The sequence below is a fragment of the Ascaphus truei genome, chromosome 4 (genome assembly GCF_040206685.1).
Source record: "Ascaphus truei isolate aAscTru1 chromosome 4, aAscTru1.hap1, whole genome shotgun sequence".
In the NCBI taxonomy this organism is placed as follows: domain Eukaryota; kingdom Metazoa; phylum Chordata; class Amphibia; order Anura; family Ascaphidae; genus Ascaphus; species Ascaphus truei.
In genome coordinates, this window is record NC_134486.1 from 189,397,199 (window position 1) to 189,416,121 (window position 18,923).

Consider the following 18,923-nt stretch of genomic DNA (forward strand, 5'->3'; position numbering starts at 1 on the left):
TTGACTCTCGCATCTCCAGAGGCAAACTCCAATTTTTGGTCCACTGGAAGGGATACGGACCTCAGGATCGTTCTTGGTTTCACATACAGATGTTCATGCTCCTTCCCTACTTAAACGTTTTCACCACAAATTTCCCCTCAAACCTTGGTTAGTTCGTCCGGAGTCCGTCCCTGGAGGGGGGGGTACTGTAAGGATCCGTGCTGAGGGTATACCCACGTCCAGTGCCTCCTTACCTTCATTACAGGCCGTTCAGGCTCCCCGGCGTCGTCCACCCGCTGCTGGCCGCTGTCCCAGTGCCTCCAGGCCGCACGCGTCACCCCTACGGGTGCGGGCGGACCCAGGCAGCCATTGGTTGGCGCCGGGCGCCTGACTCCGCCTCCGCTGACGCGGCGCACGCACCTTGCGTGTCTCTGCCCCATCTGCTCCGCCTGCTCCGCCTCCCAGGTTCCTCTTCCCCACCTGACCCTTCCTCTGTCCGTTCTGATGCTCCTCCCCTTCTTCTGACTAGTCCCAAACCCTCTGGTACATCTCTCCTATTCTCCACCTCCTCTGAAGTGGCGCACGTACCTTGCACACCCCTTCCACATCAGCTATGCCTCCCAGGTCCTTCTTCCCTTTCTGTTCCTTCCCTTGTCTGTCCCTCCGCTCCTCCCCTTACTCAGACCACTCCCAAAGCCTCTGGTAATTCTCCCTTATCTGGGTCTTACTTAGGCCACTCCTCTGTTCCTCCCCTCACTCCGATTGGTCCCAAACTTTCTCTCCTATCATGTCCTTCTTCAGGCCACTCCTCCGTCAATCCCATTCCCCTGATTGGTCCCAGCTCCCTATTTAATCCCCCTTCACCATTTCCTCTTTGCTCTGCATAGCTTCTGTACCTTGGTGCTGTCTACTGTTGCCTGGCCTCTCTTGTCTTTCAGTGTCTGTTCCTGTCCCTGGAAATTCTGCTGACGTCCCTGGATTTGACCTTTTGCTTTGGACTCTGCTACGCTGCTCTCTGGAACCCTTTGGACTTCGCTTTGAACTTTCTACGCTGCAGACTTCTACAACCCTTGGACACGGCTCACGGACAATCTACTACGCTGCTCTCTCCAATCCACGACCCAGGCTTACGGACATTCGACTACACGGCTCTCTCCAATCTACTACCCTTGGCTTACGAACTTTACCCTTCTTCGCCGGAGCTGTCAAGTACGGTATCATTTATATTCTTGTTACCCGGACCATCTACGCTACTTCCACACTCCGGCCGTGCCCCCGTTTACTGTCAGGTGTGTGGTATTGCTCCTTTCCACCTCAGTCCCAGGGTTTTGTCTGGCTTGTGGGCAGGCCGAGCGTTACACAAATATAGCATTTAAAATGTTAATTTATCATGTATTTAAAGAATAAGTAAATTCGTATGAGTAAATCCCATAACGTCTGCCTGTCACTGTGGAAGCAAAGCAGGAGGATATTTGCATAGCAGGACACGCAATGCAACGATTGCACCGAAAAATTTACCTTTTTGTCTGTTGGCAAGTGGCTTATCTATTTGAAACAAACCTGGTGACAAATCATTGGCCAATGTTTAAGCCTTCCGATAAACAAATCTTGGGCAATCATTGACTATTAAGCTAATATACACTGGCGACACACTTTATTCGAGCTCGGCTAGTCCCACGAATTCGGGTATACCCGGGTGTATTGAGGTTTGTGACTGTTTTCTGCCCGAGTGCATTGGGTTATTTTCCGGCAGGGATTGAAGCATTTTATTCCCGTTGGCTGCAATACTGCACACTACATATATATATACTGCATTACAATTCATGAATTTATGCCATCTGGTAGACACGCGAAGCATTGCAGCCTATTAAATCCTAATCATTATCATTTAACAGATCAGCCGCCCATCAGCCAGGCATGAACCCAGGCTGGGAAGGCAAATGCACCGGGGCTTGTCAGAGGTGAGGAGCGGCGCATTCCAGGTATCTGCCAGGTACATACCGGGTATTTGCTCGAATAAAGTGTGTCGGTGCAGTAGGGATCAAGTTGAAGAATCCTCCAATCCAATCCAATCCTCCAATGCTTCTTTACAATAGCTTTACATATGCCTTCTTGGAGAATTTACAAATGGCAGTAGTGTATGCCTGCCATATCAATGCTTGTACACAAGCACACTAGAGCGTGACGACGCATGAGCACTACCGAAACATATAGCATAATTTTTTTCAAGAAAAGAAATTATGAAATTGAGCGTTAAAAGATAAGGATGAAGTTCGATGGAACTCTAATATTGCTTTTTTTAAACGTTGCCTTTTTTACCTTTATACAGTCAGTATTACCGCTTCATGCTTTTAAAACTTTGCCACGCAATGATTTTGGAAAACACTCTATGCACTGTACAGTACTATGTGATCGATTCTTTTACATGTCATAACCTGTAATAAAATTTCACAACGAGATGTTTCTTGCTTTTATTCCACTTCCTGGTTAATGGAAAACATTATGTGTGGCATTTTGTTCATATTTAATCAATTGTAACAGTTATAAAAATTCCATTTCCTGGTTCCACATGCATGCCCATTGTGAATCGGACATAGAAATCCAACGGAAAAAGAAAATTTCAAGTGACATTTTATTTTTCTTGAGAAGGAGAGAATAATTGCGAGCTTTAAACAAAACCTTATATGATGCAATGTTTTCATAGTCAATCAATTTTTACATTGTTAAAATGACAGCATTTTTATTTTATCAATGATGCTGCATTTTGCAGTATAATTAGACATTGCATGTGTAATTAATTTGGGTAAGAAGCCCCAAAAATAAATATCAATAATTTTTTTGAGGGGGTGGGATTCTATTCCATACCTTCAACTTTTGTTAGGCGTGGTCTGCTTTTCATACTGTTTATCAAAATATTACACACACACACAAGCATGGTCTCTGGGAGTGATAACTTTTTATTACATTTTAAAACAGTTCCAACAGTTGTTTATTAATCCTTCACGATCATCTGTGTAGTTTTCTAAGACAGAACAATTTATTCGCATCTCTTAGATTGTAAGCTCTTTGGGGCAGGGATTTTCTTTCACATTGTCTGATTTTTGCTGCACTTATTGTATTATTATAATTCCCTGTACTGTATTCTTTCTGAAGCGCTGAGTACACTTTTGGCACTATATAAATAAAGACATACAATAAAATACAATCTCACCATCCCAGCCCCCCACCCCCACAAGACAAAGGCATGGGACTAGCTATCAACACCTTCCCCGGACCATGAGAGCACAAAGACAACAGTTTCATTATTTGGCTGCTGGTAGTGAAATTTCCATTTCCTGGTTCCACACGCATACACATTATGAATCGGACTTAGAAATCCAACGGAAACAAAAAAAAATTAAAGGAACATTTTTTTTCTTGCGAAAGAGAGAATAATTGTGAGCTTTAAAAAACCTTATATGATGCAATGTTTTCATATTCAAACAATTTTTACATTGTTTAAATCACAACATTTTTATTTTATCAATGATGTTGCATTTTGCAGTATAATTAGATTTTGCATGTGTAATTAATTTGGTACACAAAAAGAAGAGAATGACCTTTAACGGGGTCAAAAATGTGTACCTCGCACGACACCAAAATCAGGGGAGAGAGGAGGGATGTGTGTGAATAACCTGTATAATCACAGGACAAAAATGCTGTAATAAAAGGACACGGGTGTGGTGCTGGCTGGGAATGTGGACTTTGATAAACAAAGAAAAGGAAAGAAAGCTCCCTATTTAGCTGCACTGGAGAAAAGACTCTTAGTTATATTAAAAATATTATTTATTAATGAATCAGTTAAAATATATTTATTACAGCAACTATACAATGAACCAAAATAATTAAAATAAATAAAAAAATGGAAGAAGTGTCTGTGTGCTATAATTCAGAACGACAATATAAATAGGGAATAGCTATTAATACTTGATTGTCCCACTGCTATATAATTATACTAGCAGTGGTAATAGCTATTACAATGCAAATCTAGGTCGTAAGAAGGCTACTCCTAAATAGATGAGTGATAGAGAAGATTGCTAGCTCTGTGTGTGCATAACTACAAAGGTAGGTGGTGTCTAGAGATACAGCATCCAATTGCAGATATATGTATACACAGTATTACCAGACCATCAGGTTCAGAAACAACTGAGCCTGTAGGTCTGTCCTGGTGAACAGCTTAGCAAATGGTCGCCCAATGCTCAAATAAATAGTCCTCTAAAGATCACAAAGTATGTGTCTTTCACTCAAATTACATACTATGAAGGAAGTAGTCAGAGTGTTGTGCTTCCCATGACGAAGGCTCCGAAACACTCTAACTGAAAATAGACACCAGACCACTCCGACTAGCCAGCGCACCTGGTAGTAGCGCAAGGCCTGCCCATTTATATTATCGTTCTGAATTATAGCACACAGACACTTATTCCATTTTTTATTTATTTTAATTATTTTGGTTCATTGTATAGTTGCTGTAATAAATATATTTTAACTGATTCATTAATAAATAATATTTTTAATATAGCTAAGGGTGTTTTCTCCAGTGCGGCTAAATAGGGAGCTTTCTTTCCTTTTCTTTGTAATTAATTTAGGTAAGAAACCCCCAAAATAAATATTAATAACTTTTATTCTATATTTATTATTCAATACCTTCAACTTTTGGTAGGCGTGGTCTGCTTTTCATACTGTTTATGGAAATATCACACACAAATATGTTCTCAAGGGAGTGATAACTTTTTTTGCATTTTAAACAGTTCAAATATTTTCATTCTACTGTAATCCTGCATGCTCATTCGAGCATTAGACCTAGAAGAAACAATTTAGTTGCACTTTCACTCCCCTCCCAACACCCTCACAAAGCCAAGCAAAATGCTTTCGACTCATTACCAACACCTCCCCCCGACCAAGGGACCTTAAAAAGGAAAAACACATTATGTTGAGCCTTTGGTTCTTGGTTGAGTAATTACTTTGCCTGGTATCACACGCATGTGCATGGCTGATAAGTCCTGCCTTGTGATTTGTCTAGAATGACTTCACTGCAAATGTGAATTTTAAGTCAGAAAAAAAGCCATATCTTTTCTTCCCTTTCTTTTTTTTCTCGACAAGGGCTTAATAAATGAGAGATTAAGAAAACATTATGTGATGCATTTGTTAAAATATTTTATCAATTTTTACATTCATAAAATCACAACCTTTTTATTTCTATATGTAGTGGCATAAAGTACCCTGTACTGTCATTTTTTTGGGGGCGGGGGAATTCTATTCAATACCTTCAACTTTTGGTAGGCTTGGTCTGCTTTTCATACTGTTTTTGGAAGTATCACACACACAAACATGATCTCAATGGAGTGATATATTTTTATTCAATTTTAAAACAGTACCAAGGATTTATTTCTACTGTAATCCTGCACGTTCATCACAGCATTAGACAAAGACGGACATCACCTCCCTCCACCCCCCACCACCACACCACCCTCACAATAGGACATTCACACACAAAGACACATAATGTTTCAGGCTTTGGCTATTGTGGTTTTAATTCCATGGGGTTTAGCTGAGTCACCTCACCCGGTGTAAACTGCCGTGGACTTATTTTGTCATTGAGAGAAGGGGGAATTAGGACAAACAATTGTCTGTTATTATGCACACAGTACAATAAGCTTGGTCATCCCTCCCACCCCTACCAGTAGTGCAGCATCTCCTATGAAAGAAAAAAAATGGGATAAGTGCATGATTAGTGAATTGAAGGACTTGACTGTTTAACTCTATTGACAGCTACACAAAACAAATAAATTATAACTTACCATACCTGTAAACTACAGTATAATGAATTTTTAGAAATAATAGGCAATACACACGTCTAATACAAATACTGTATAATATATACAAGTTGGAGTGTAAGCGCAGACATAAAATGTTTAACGTTCAATTACCTTTAATATACAGTAAGGCTAACATTTAAACAGATTATTGTCAGTACCATACTTACCTGTACTTTACTTACTGTACCTGTACTTACCTTACTACAATACAGAAACTTACTACATGCCGGTGGCATTCCCATTACGCTCTAAAGGAACGGGCAAAACGCTGCTAATAGTCAATATAGTTGTTGCATTTTTATACAGTGAATATGTCGTTCCAGAAACTCTTTATTCCTTTTATTAATTCCTCCTTGCTGGACGGTTTAACAACGTTTCTTATATGATCGTTCTGTGCATGCCACAACAGTTCTATGGGGTTCAAATCTTGTGATCTGGAATGAGAGGGGAAAATATGGTGAAATAGTTGAACAGCTAAAAACAGTTTTAAACAATGAGAAACAGTTACTGTACACTGGAGCACTTACTTCGGTGACGTCTTAACCCACTTGATCCTGATTGCAAGAATATAGGAGTAGAGGCGGTATGACTAGGGTAGGGTGACTTCCCATCTGGTGGAACCGGTGACCACCAGATGGGATGTCATGCCTAATGTATTTAACAATACAGGTGACAATTTGCTCTTGGAAAAATACTTTATCCATGATTCCTGGAGCAAAAGAAGAAACAATTATGAAAAAGCTGAACATTAAGTTACAGAATACACTTCTGTTGTACAGTGCATAAGGCTACAGCATGTGACATTGTGCATTATTTACCCACAAATATGATAATGCATCCTGGTCCACATTTATAGATCTCACCCCACACATGCATTTTCAGTGAGTGCTTGGGCCGCGGCTTCAGAGATAGGTGTCCTTTTTTAAGAAATGCAAAAGTGGCAAATCTCTCAAGAGCTACAGTTGTCTCGTCAGAAAAGATGACATCATGAAAAGTCTCGCACATTCGATCCATGCCCATGCTTTGTCCATTCTTTTTAGCTTGTTGTCCTCCCTTATCATAGGATTTGCTCTGTAATGACAAGGAATTTTACAGGTACTGTACAGTCAAACCACACTTTTACCTAAAGTATAGTAGTGAACTGTACAACACTTCACCTGTACTGTCCTAAATAAGGCACAGTAAATACAGTACAGTATCAACCCTGTTCTGTCACTGCATTCTATTGCATTATACTGTACTTTATTACAGTAATGGTAAAAAAGTGATAAATAGGCGTAAAACAACTAAACAGGGGATCACTGTGAATATACAGCCGCGGCCCCTTTTATTTTAACATTTCTCCGATATTTTCTGGTGACTTTTTCCGAATGCCACGCGCTTCTCCGCATTCATGCGGCACTCATGCCGTATTCATGTCGCAATCATGCCGGCGTCACCTGCGCTTGATCTGCTTAATGAGAATGTTTCGGATTTAATTGGTTGCAATTCTTCGCGTATCTGCCAGGTGGCAGATATTCATGAGTTGTAATTCGCATGCGCTTCAGTAATGTGTCGACTTGCAGGTGTTTAAAAAATACCACAGTGGTCCTTTGTGAATTGACCTTGGTACTGAAGAAGTTGTACAACATTGTATCTATTTAGGTGTTTCATATTAAAAACTAAATGCAAAGTTTCTGGTGTTCTATTCCATTGTCTAGAGAGGTCCAGAGATGAGTACACCACTGCAGTCCGTGTTCAAAAAGCCCAACATAAAGTACGCTTATTTCATATGGTCAGCAATTAGTTCAGCAGATGATAAGATGGCCAGTTGGTCAAATGTATCAATATTTTATCGAAAATTATGACTTTTACAAATTTTCACCAGATGCTCTGGGGTGAAAGCGTGCGATAAGAAAAAAGTTATGTATCGATCCGCGTTTTTTTCGTATTGCTCCTGCACCCGGAGTTACAGGAGGAGGGTATTGGTGTGTTGCCCCTGAATTTTCCAGTATCTTTGATCTTGGAGAGTTCAAAAGGCGAAAGATCATGGTAAAACCAACTAAGAATCGTCAGTCCAAGGCAAGCAATGCGCTAGCGCCAGCACCGGCTTCCAATAAAGGTCCGACCGTCTGTGAAAACCTGCTGACCGGCAACCCTTGCTATCAGGCTGGATACCTGCAGCCTGAGCTGGATTTCGCGTACAGATACCAGCAAGCTTGCATGTACCAAAGCGATTTCCAGCTTCATCAGCTGTCAACTACAGGTCTAGCAGGCCCGCTGTCACCTGTCAACTACGTTTATAATCAAGACTACGGGACTGGCAGTGGCTCGGCGCCAACCGAATGGCAAAGTCTATGGTGGGTACAGCTGCCGTATGTAATTATTTTTTTACCATATCAATGCACAATAAAGTGATTCTCCTGTAATCAATCGCTTTGCTTATGGTTATTTAGTTCTTTTTGTCACAATTCGCCAAAATGTAGTCCAGCAATATCATTGGCTGAGCAGCTTCTACAGTTAGGCACATGCGCATTGGAACCTTGTTGAAACGCATATGCGTCTCATCACACCTAGGCGCATGCGTGTAGTGTATGTGAACAAGAGACGCCCCCGAGAAAATAATTGTTGGGACTGACCGAGGGGACTGACTAGTTTGAACTAACCATTACAGTATTTAAAGTATTAATTTTTCTTCCTCAGAAAATAAACTTTGTCATCAGGCTGAGAACGGCAAATGGAGGGATTTCGATGGATAATATCGCTTTTTGTAACGCTGCTTGCAAACTGCTGAATCTGAATCAGTGCCCTTTTTATTGATTAGGATAGAATAACTGAGCTTTATTACATACTTTTTTTACATACTGTACTGCATAATAAACCCCAAAAATAAAAAGTATGCATTTATTCTGTACATGTATTACAGTACAGTATGTGAGTTCTACTGTAATAATAATACAAATACAGATAATGCGTTTTAATACTGTTTTGATGTACTGTAATGCGCAGTAAGTAAAAAAACATTAATGGTGTACTGTAATTTAAAACATACAGGTATATTTTAAAAAAGCAGCAATTTATTTTATTGGTGGGTGCAGTAAGTAAAAAAACATTAATGGTATCCAATACAGTAAAAACATTGACAGTATGAATACAATCTACAACAATCAACATTATTTTTATTGGTGGAGTTCTGTAAGTAAAAAAACATTAATGGTATACTGTAATTAAAAACATATTGGAATATAATTTAAAACAATGAACAAGTCAGAAATTAATCAACATTTTAACAGACGACCAATCACAAAGCGAATTCGATCCCCAGCAGATTGTCCTTTCAGGGTCGATGCCTTGTATGCCGCAAAATGCCATTAATGGAGTCTCGCACGATTTTCATTAAAGGATCGGTAATTGAAAAATAGCGCCGCAATTCCTCCACAATAGTCTTTCTAAAATTTTCAGGAAGAGCCTTTTTGTCACGATTCCCTTCGTAGTTTACATTGTGGGCCCACCCGCAGTACACCGGGTAGGGCACGTTGTGCTTGAAAATTAACATGGCATGTCTCTGGGGTATACCAGCACTTGCAAACCCTGAGTGGCTGGGGCAGCTCACGCAGGATGATGTCGGGCACCGTCTCAATGCAAGCGTATGTGGGTTTGATTCTGGGAGCGGGTGTTCTTCTGGGAGTGGGTGTGCTTGTGGCGGCGGGCGAGGGTAGGTTGTGTGGGAGGATGCTTTCCTCCTGTGTTGGTCGCCTTGTCAGTGTTGTCTCCTGGCATGGTCTTGATGGGGTTGTCATGTCATCCTCGTCAACGGCATACATGAACACATATTCTTTTGATGGAGGGGATGCACTTGGTTATCCCATCCATGCCACCCTCCTGCTCCGGCGTCCGAGATACAGGGGCATGAACTCCAAGCAAATGATGTATCCCCGCTATGTCAGTCTCCTCCATCCATTGATCCATCTTCTCCATCCGTTGATCCATCTTCTCCATCTGTTGATCCATGTTCTCTATCCGTTGATCCATATTTAGCATGGTCTCTTAAAGAAGATCTATCTTTACCAGCATAGAGTTCCCAGGGATATCGACCCTTAATCCATTCAGCATGCGGTCTAACGAGCTGGATCTTGTGCATGGGGGGCTGTGGACATCTGGGTGGATGGGTGCATAAGAGGATGAGAGGGGGGTTCCCTGGAAATAAGCGGCAGCGTCGTCGAAGAGTGATGGAGAAGGTGCCCTGTAGATTTCCAGGAGAGAAATTACAGAGTCGTCGAGGAGTGATGGAGAAGGTGTTCTCTGGGTTTCTGGGAGGGAAGCGGCAGCGGCGGTGAGGAGTGATGGAAAAGGTGTCCTCTGGTTTCCGGGAGAGAAGCAGCAGCGGCGGCGAGGGCTGATGGAGAAGGTGTCCTCTGGGTTTCCGGGAGAGAAGCAGCAGTGGCGGCGAGTGCTGATGGAGAAGGTGTCCTCTGGCTTTCCAGGAGAGAAGCGGCAGCGGCGGCGAGGGCTGATGCAGAAGGTGACCATTTGTTTTGCTTTGAGTGTGCATCACCGAATTTCTTCTTGACATAATAAGGCTTCTTTAAAGCCTTACCTGTAGCCTTTGGAGTCATCAGAAGGTTTTCTTTATTAGCCTTAGCATTTTGCTTTGGCCTTGGCTTGGAAACGGCTGCCGCCTTTCGCTTTTTCTGCACGACAGGCACAGCAGAAGAGAGTGGGTTCCTGCGTCCGTAGAATCGGGGTTGATCCATGGAAGCAGATGGCACAATGCAGTATCTGGACAAGGGCAAGTTCAGATACAGATCATTGAGTGGGAGGCTATGCAATGTGTGTCACCTTTTATGCATGGCGACGAGGTGCAGGTGTTAAAAGTGGGCGTATTCTAATGTAACTCCTTAAAGTATAAATACACCATACATTATGTGGATTCACTGCACATTGAATACACATCGACAAAACATTGAATTTACATTCTTGTGCTTGTATTTTTTTCTACACGCAGCGATGCCTGTTAAAAAGATTTCTAAGGATCTCAGCATGAGTTTAAAGGAGATGTACACAAGAGGACAACGAATTGCAGATATTCAACGCTGGCTAAGTACTTCTGGCCTCGTTGTACCAGAGCAACCATGAGCTATCATGCCCACGGTAAGACCAAAAAAGTCAAGAGGACACCAACGGTAACTACCGCGTAAGTACTGTAACACTGTATACTGTAAAGTAATTGTCACTCACTTCATTATTACTCATTATGACTCACGCACTCACAACCCCCCATTTCAGTTCACAGTTTACTCACATTATGACACACACACACACACACAAAGTACCGTTAATAATATATCTATTATATACAGTATATGTTATACTGTATACTGTAGTGTATATACTGCTGCGACACACTTTATTCGAGCAAATACCCAGTATGTACCTGGCAGATACCTTGAATGCGCCACTCCTCACCTCTGACAAGCCCCGTTGCATTTGCTTTCCCAGCCTGGGTTCATGCCTGGCTGATGGGCGGCTGATCTGTTAAATGATAATGATTAGGATTTAATAGGCTGCAATGCTTCGCGTGTCTACCAGATGGCATAAATTCATGAATTGTAATGCAGTATATATATATATATACTGTGCAGTATTGCAGCCAGTGGGAATAAAATGCTTCAATCCCTGCCTGGAAAATAACTCAATGCACTCGGGCAGAAAACAGTCACAAACCTCAATACACCCGGGTATACCCGAATTCGTGGGACTAGCCGAGCTCGAATAAAGTGTGTCGCCAGTGTATCTGTTATACTGTATACCTGTATATAACTCTATTCTATACAGTATCTATCTATTATTATTGTTATCGTTGTATATTTATATAACTCTATTTTATTCAGTATCTATCTATTATTATTGTTATCGCTGTATATTTATATAACTCTATTCCATACAGTATCTATAGTTACATAGTTACATAGTTACATAGTAGATGAGGTTGAAAAAAGACTTAGGTCCATCAAGTTCAACCTATGCTAAATTTAGACAACAGATACTTTATCCTATATCTATACTTACTTATTGATCCAGAGGAAGGCAAACAAAAACTCCATTTAAGGGGAAAAATGAATTCCTTTCTGACTCCAAGAATTGGCAATCAGATTAATCCCTGGATCAACATCCTTCCCATGTATACTTATTTGGTATATCCCTGTATACCTTTCCCATTTAAAAAGATGTCCAACCTTTTTTGAACAAATCTATTGTATCTGCCATCACAGTCTCCATGGGTAATGAATTCCACATTTTAACTGCCCTTACAGTAAAGAACCCTTTCTTTTGTTGCTGGTGAAATTTCCTTTCCTCCATCCTTAAGGGATGGCCCCGAGTCCTTTGTACTGCCCGTGGGATGAATAGTTCTTTTGAAAGCTTCTTGTATTGTCCCCGAATATATTTGTATATAGTTATCATATCCCCTCTTAGACGCCTCTTTTCTAATGTAAATAAATCTAATTTAGCTAGCCTCTCCTCATAAGTTAGAATATCCATCCCCTTTATTAATTTGGTGGCTCTTCTCTGCACTCTCTCTAGTTCCATAATGTCTTTTCTTAGGATTGGTGCCCAAAATTGTACTCCATATTCAAGGTGGGGTCTTACTAATGTTTTGTAAAGGGGCATAATTACGTTTACTTCCCTTCCATCCATTGCCCGTCTGATGCACGATAAGATCTTGTTTGCCTTTGCAGCTACTGCATGACATTGGGCACTATTGCTAAGCCTGCTGTCTACAAGCACTCCTAAATCCTTCTCCTTCAAGGATTCCCCCAATATATCTCCATTTAATTTGTAAGTCGCCTTTTTTTTCTTGCATCCCAAATGCATAACCTTACATTTATCTGTATTAAACCTCATCTGCCATTTACCTGCCCACGTTTCCAGTCTCTCCAAGTCCTTCTGAAGAGAAATTACATCCTGCTCTGATTCTATTACCTTACACAATTTAGTATCATCAGCAAAGATGGAGACTTTGTCCTCGATCCCAACCTCAAGTTAAAAAGCAGGGGTCCAAGTACCGATCCCTGAGGTACTCCACTCACGACTTTAGCTCAACATGAAAAATTTCCATTTATGACAACGCTCTGTTGTCTGTCCTTTAACCAATTTTCAATCCAGGTGCATATATTATTACTGAGTCCAATTTTCTTTATTTTGTACACCAACCTCTTGTGTGAAACCGTATCAAAAGCCTTTGCAAAATCTAAGTAGACCACATCAACTGCATTACCCTGGTCTAAATTCCTACTTACCTCCTCAAAGAAACAAATAAGGTTAGTTTGGCATGATCTATCCTTCATAAATCCATGCTGACTATTACTAATAATTTTGTTTTCCATTAGGTATTCCTGAATTTTATCCCATATTAAACCTTCAAGTAGTTTCCCTACTATTGAAGTCAGGCTTACAGCTCTGTAAATCCCCTCTTGTGATCTAGCTCCCATTTTAAATATAGGCACCACATCTGCTTTACGCCAATCTTGTAGTACTGAGCCTGTGGAAATGGAGTTCTTGAATTTTAAATATAATGGTTTGGCTATTACTGAGCTTAACTCCTTGAGAACTTTTGGATGTATGCCATCGGGGCCAGGTGCCTTATTTACTTTACATTTTTCAAGTCGCTTATGAACTTCTTCCTCAGTTAACCAATTGTTCATTAATATGGAGGTTGTGGTTTCCTCCTACTATTGAACTTGATGCTTCCCTGGTAAACACAGAGGCAAAGAATTTGTTTAATACCTCAGCTTTTTCTTTATCTCCAATAATCTGCCTAACCATCTCACACTGAAAGGGTCCTATATTTTCTTTTCTCATTTTTTTGTTATTAAGGTACTTAAAGAACTTTTTAGGGTTGACTTTACTTTCTATTGCAATCCTTTTTTCATTATCCATTTTTGCTACTGTAATTTGTTTGCCCTTTTGCAATTTTTGTTACATTCCTTATAATTCTGATACGATGTCTCTGTCCCTTCTGACTTAAAGAATCTAAACGCCTTCCTCTTCTTGTCCATTTCCTCCCCTACCTGTTTATTTAGCCACATTGGTTTTGACTTATTTCTTTTATACTTATTACCCAAGGGTATACACTGATAAGTGTGCTTTTCTAACAATGTTTTAAAGACTGCCCATTTATCTTCTACATTTTTTCCCTGCAAAAACATCATCCCATTGTATTACTACTAGATTAGATCTCAGTTTATTAAAATCTGCCTTTCTAAAGTTTAAGGTTTTTGTTGAACCCAAGTAATCTTTTTTTTTGATAATTTATTTCAAATGAGACCATGTTATGATCACTGTTACCCAAATGTTCCAGGACTTGAATATTTGTTATTACTTCTACATTGTTTGATATGACCAAATCCAGAACTGCTCCTCTCCTGGTTGGTTCCTCAATAATTCGGGTCATATAATTGTCTTTAAGCACCCCCAAAAACCTGTATCCTTTTGTTGTAACGCTAATCTCATTGCCCCAGTCTATGTATGGATGAATAAAATCCCCCGTTATGCAAACATGACCCAGTTTTGATGCCTTCTCCATTTGCTAAAGTATTTTAGCTTCCTCAATCTCACAGATATTTGGTGGTTTATAGCAGATTCCCACAAACATTTTCTTTATACTTTTACCTCCACTGCTAATTTCTATCTACAAAGTCTCTACATTTTCATAATTCCCTTCATAGACATCATCCCTTATAATAGGTTTTAGATCCGGTTTAACATATAAACATACTCCACCTTCCCTTCTATTTGTTCGATCCTTCCGAAAAAGAGAATAACCCTCTAAATGAACTGTCCAGTCATGAGTTTCATCCCACCATGTTTCAGTAATGCCTATGATATCATACTGCTCCATTGCAGCTATTAATTCAAGCTCCCCCATTTTATCTGTCAGGCTTCTTGCATTAGCAAGCGTGCATTTAAGTTTTTTTTCAGCCTGTACTATTATCTTATCTGCTCCTTCCACTTGGTTTAGTCTTTAGAAGTTTTCTAGTATTATCTGTATTTACTATGGGTATCTCACTGCTTGTCAAACTTGCACTTGCCCCCATTCTACCTCCATACCACCTTGTATCCTCATCCATTTAGTTCATTATCTGTTTCATTCCCTTCCCCCCTCCATCCTAGTTTAAAATCTCCTCCAACCTTTTTAGCATTCTCCCCCCTAGCACAGAAGATCCCTCTTCATTGAGGTGCAATCCGTGCATAGAATATAGATGGCACCTCTCAGAAAAGGAGTCAGAGTGCTCTCAAAACCCAAACCCCTCCTTCCTGCACCACTTTCTTAGCTATGCATTATCCTCCCTGGTCTCTGACTGTCTCTCTGCAGTAGCGCATGGCAATGGTAGTATTTCAGAAAATACTACCTTGGAGGTCCTTACCTTAAGCTTTTGGCCTAGATCCCTGTAATCATTTTTTAGGACCCTCCATCTTTCTCTAACTTTGTCATTGGTGCCAACGTGTACCAAGATCACCGGGTCAATCCAAGCCCCCCCCCCCCCCCAACAATCTGTCTACCCGATCCACAATGTGCCGATCCCGAGCACCCGGGAGACAACAAACTGTTCGGTTCATATGGTCCCGGCAACAGATTGCCCTATCTACCTTCCTAATAATGCAGTCCCCTACCACCACAATCTTTCTTTTTATCTGAGCATCCTGAGTCCCCACTGTGCTGGAGGAACTATTCCCCTGGCTGCTAGAGGAATTTGTCTCCACCAGTCTTGCCATTTCTGTCCCAACATTCCCAATATCTTCACTCAACATGGCAAATCTATTGGGATGTGTCAGCTCAGAAACGACCTGCCTCTCCCTATTGCCCCATAGTTCAAGTTTTAAATATTTATACTGTGCTATTTTTTTTTTTGGTCATCGCCATGGCTTGCATAGCAAGTATGGATATTATGAGATTCAAGTTTTAGAAATGCAGTATATATGTTTGGGGGTTATCACCATGGGCTTGCATAGCAAATATGGATATTATGAGAATCAAACAGCACTGTTGCTTTTTAATTCCACACTAGTATTGTACTGTACATTCTTTCTGAGTTGGGTGGCATACTGTAATACTGTGATTTTTATTTGGGGGTGTGGGGATCAAAACATTATGATGACCTGTTGAGAATATGTCTTTGAACTACAGCTTGGAACTTCATACAGCTAGCACAGATCGCACCCCCTCCCCTCCCCCGCGCACACACGGCTCAAGGATTTCAACCTATTGGGAGGTGTCAGCTCAGAAATGACCTGCCTCTCCCTATTGCCCCTGCTTCTCCTTCTAACTGTCACCCAGCTACCTACCTGCTCCTCACTAACAGCAACCAAGCTACCTACCTGCTCCTCACTAACAGCGCCACCATCTGCACCACTAGTCGAAGCAAGGGCCTTCTCAGTGAGCTCTAAATCCCTTTCAAGATTGCCAATGTCCCTCAATATTACAAGTTGCCTCTTCAGATCAGCAATCTCTGCTTCTAAAGAAACCACCCGCTCACACCTCTCACAGCGGTATGCTCCTTGGAACAGCTGCTCCAAGTGCACATACATGTGGCAAGATGTGCATTGAGTGGCATTTTCAATCCTCCTCATTCTAGCAAATCTGAAGTTTATAAGTACTGTGACATTGTCCAAAGATACTAGGCAGCTTTCTGCCCCGTTTTAGGTCAGAAAGTGCAGGAATAGTTAAAAATGATCCATTCCACAGCTTCACATTAACTCAGACTGGTGGATGGAAAATCCAGACCACAGATTACCATGTGTCTTGTTCTCCCTCACCTGCTCTCCTAATCACTAGCACAGGTATTTAGAGCAGAGAGGTTTGCAATTCTGTCTCTCTTCTTAGAGCCTGGAGACTGGGGCTTTCACTGCTCCCCTGCATCCAGTTCGGGGTGGACGGCGCCTTCAAGTAACACAGTACAAGAGAATTTGCCTGGACACTTGGGACCGAGTTCCCACCACGAACAGATAAGACAAACAAATCTTTATTGCTGTATCTAAAAGACTATGCTTTATCTAGTGACCCTAAATGAGAGGGCATTCTTTTAAACTGGGGAACCAGGTTAGTTGGCCCAGCAGCAGTTAGAGAGGCTGATGCTGCGGTATAGTTAGATCTCTGAATGGGATAGGATTTTGTTTATTTGATTTGGTTTGGTTCTGAAAAGTGACACTGTGTGAAATGCTATAACACTGATATGAGTAAACCGCTGAAGGTTAATGTCTGAGTGCCTCCTGCCTACACATGTTAAAGCTGCAGTCCTTTATTTGGATGAAAATAAAGCAGGCAGAAGCCTGAGTTAAGCAACGTAATACTTTGCATGATCCTGTTTGTTGTATAATTAACCCTAGAAGACTGTCGGGAAGAACCCAGACAGACGTCAGCGCTACAAAAGAGGGGCGTTTGTCACAGTACTAACAGTAAATTGTACTTCAATAAACTATACCTTGTTTAACCGCTTCCTTGTTCAAACTGCTTCTGGTTCAAACTGCACACACTTTAAACAACCAGCACTTCAAATCAACTACACAGATCAGTCAGTACAAGCAAGCTCAGGATTTGTTAGAAGCCTCTGTTTAAATAGGGACACCCACCAGATATGTTAGGTTATCAATTAACTAACCCCACCCACTGTAGTTGTGTTAGGCCAGCCAATGAACCAACCACACCCACTTTGCCTCAGGCAGGAGAAAGGGCAAAAAAGTTACAGGCTTCAAATTACAGCACACTTAAAAAATAGATTAACCCACTGCACACTCCCCAAAAACAGCCACCCCTGCTAGTATACCCAGTACTTCCCTTTCCTTCTGGTTCTAACTGCACACACTTTAAACAACCGACCAACTATCTATTATTATTGTTATCGCTGTATATTTATATAAATCTATTCTATACAGTATCTATCTATTATTATTGTTATCGCTTTATATTTATATAACTCTATTCTATACTGTATCTATCTATTATTATTGTTATCGCTATATATTTATACAGTATAACTATTCTATTAAAATAATATCTATATTTGGCCATACTGTAGGCCTGAGCATAAATGTACCTGTACCTGTACTACTGTAACGTATTGTTGTTTTTCCTTTAAACTGTAGGGAGACAACTGTTCTGGTTGACAGAATAAGTGGAGAGAATGATGAGAAGAGTGCCTTAAGGGTCAAAGACACTGCAGAAAAATCACAATCTAACCGTATCAGAGACCAGCATTAATTAGATGAGACGCAGAATTGAATGGAAATATGGACGTGTGAGGTTAGTACTGGACAGTACAGGAGGTGAAAAGTGTGGTTTAATAAACTGTACTGTACCTATAAAATTATTCCTGTCATTACAGAGTGTACCCTATGATAAGGGACGTCAACAAGATAAAGAGAGTGGTCCAGGCACAGGCATGGATCGACAGTGGCGAAACCTTTCAGAATTGCATCTTTACTGACGAGTCTACTGTATCTCTGGAGAGATTTGCCACCTTTGCATTCCACAGAATAGGACCCATGTCTATGAAGCCGCGTCCAAAACACCCAGTGAAGATGCATGTGTGGGGTGCCATCTCTAGGCGTGGACCAGGATGCATCATCATCTTTGATGGTAAAATAAAGCACAAAGTCACATGCTGTAGCCTTAGCACTGTACTGTACTACTGTAGTGTGCATTATTTTGAGCACTTTTCTTTTCTTGTTACAGGAATAATGAATAAAGCTTTTTTTCCAAGAGCAAATAGTGCCTAAGATTGTGGAATACATCACACGTGAATTCTCACATGGTCACCATTTCTACCAGGACAACGATCCCAAGCACACCGCGTCAACTGCGCATATTCTTGCCTACGGTATCAACTGGGTGAAGACGCCAGCAGAGTAAGTATGGTAACCGTGTCTCGTTTTTTCCCACTGTTTACTGTGTATCTACTTAACTAATTCTCCTTTTTTTCCCCTCCAATGACAGATCACCAGACTTCAATCCTATCGAAATGATCTGGCATCAGCTGAAGGACCATATCCGAAAAGTGGTGAAACCCTCAAAAAAGGAGTAGTTGGTGAATGGCATAATGAGTTTTTGGAACG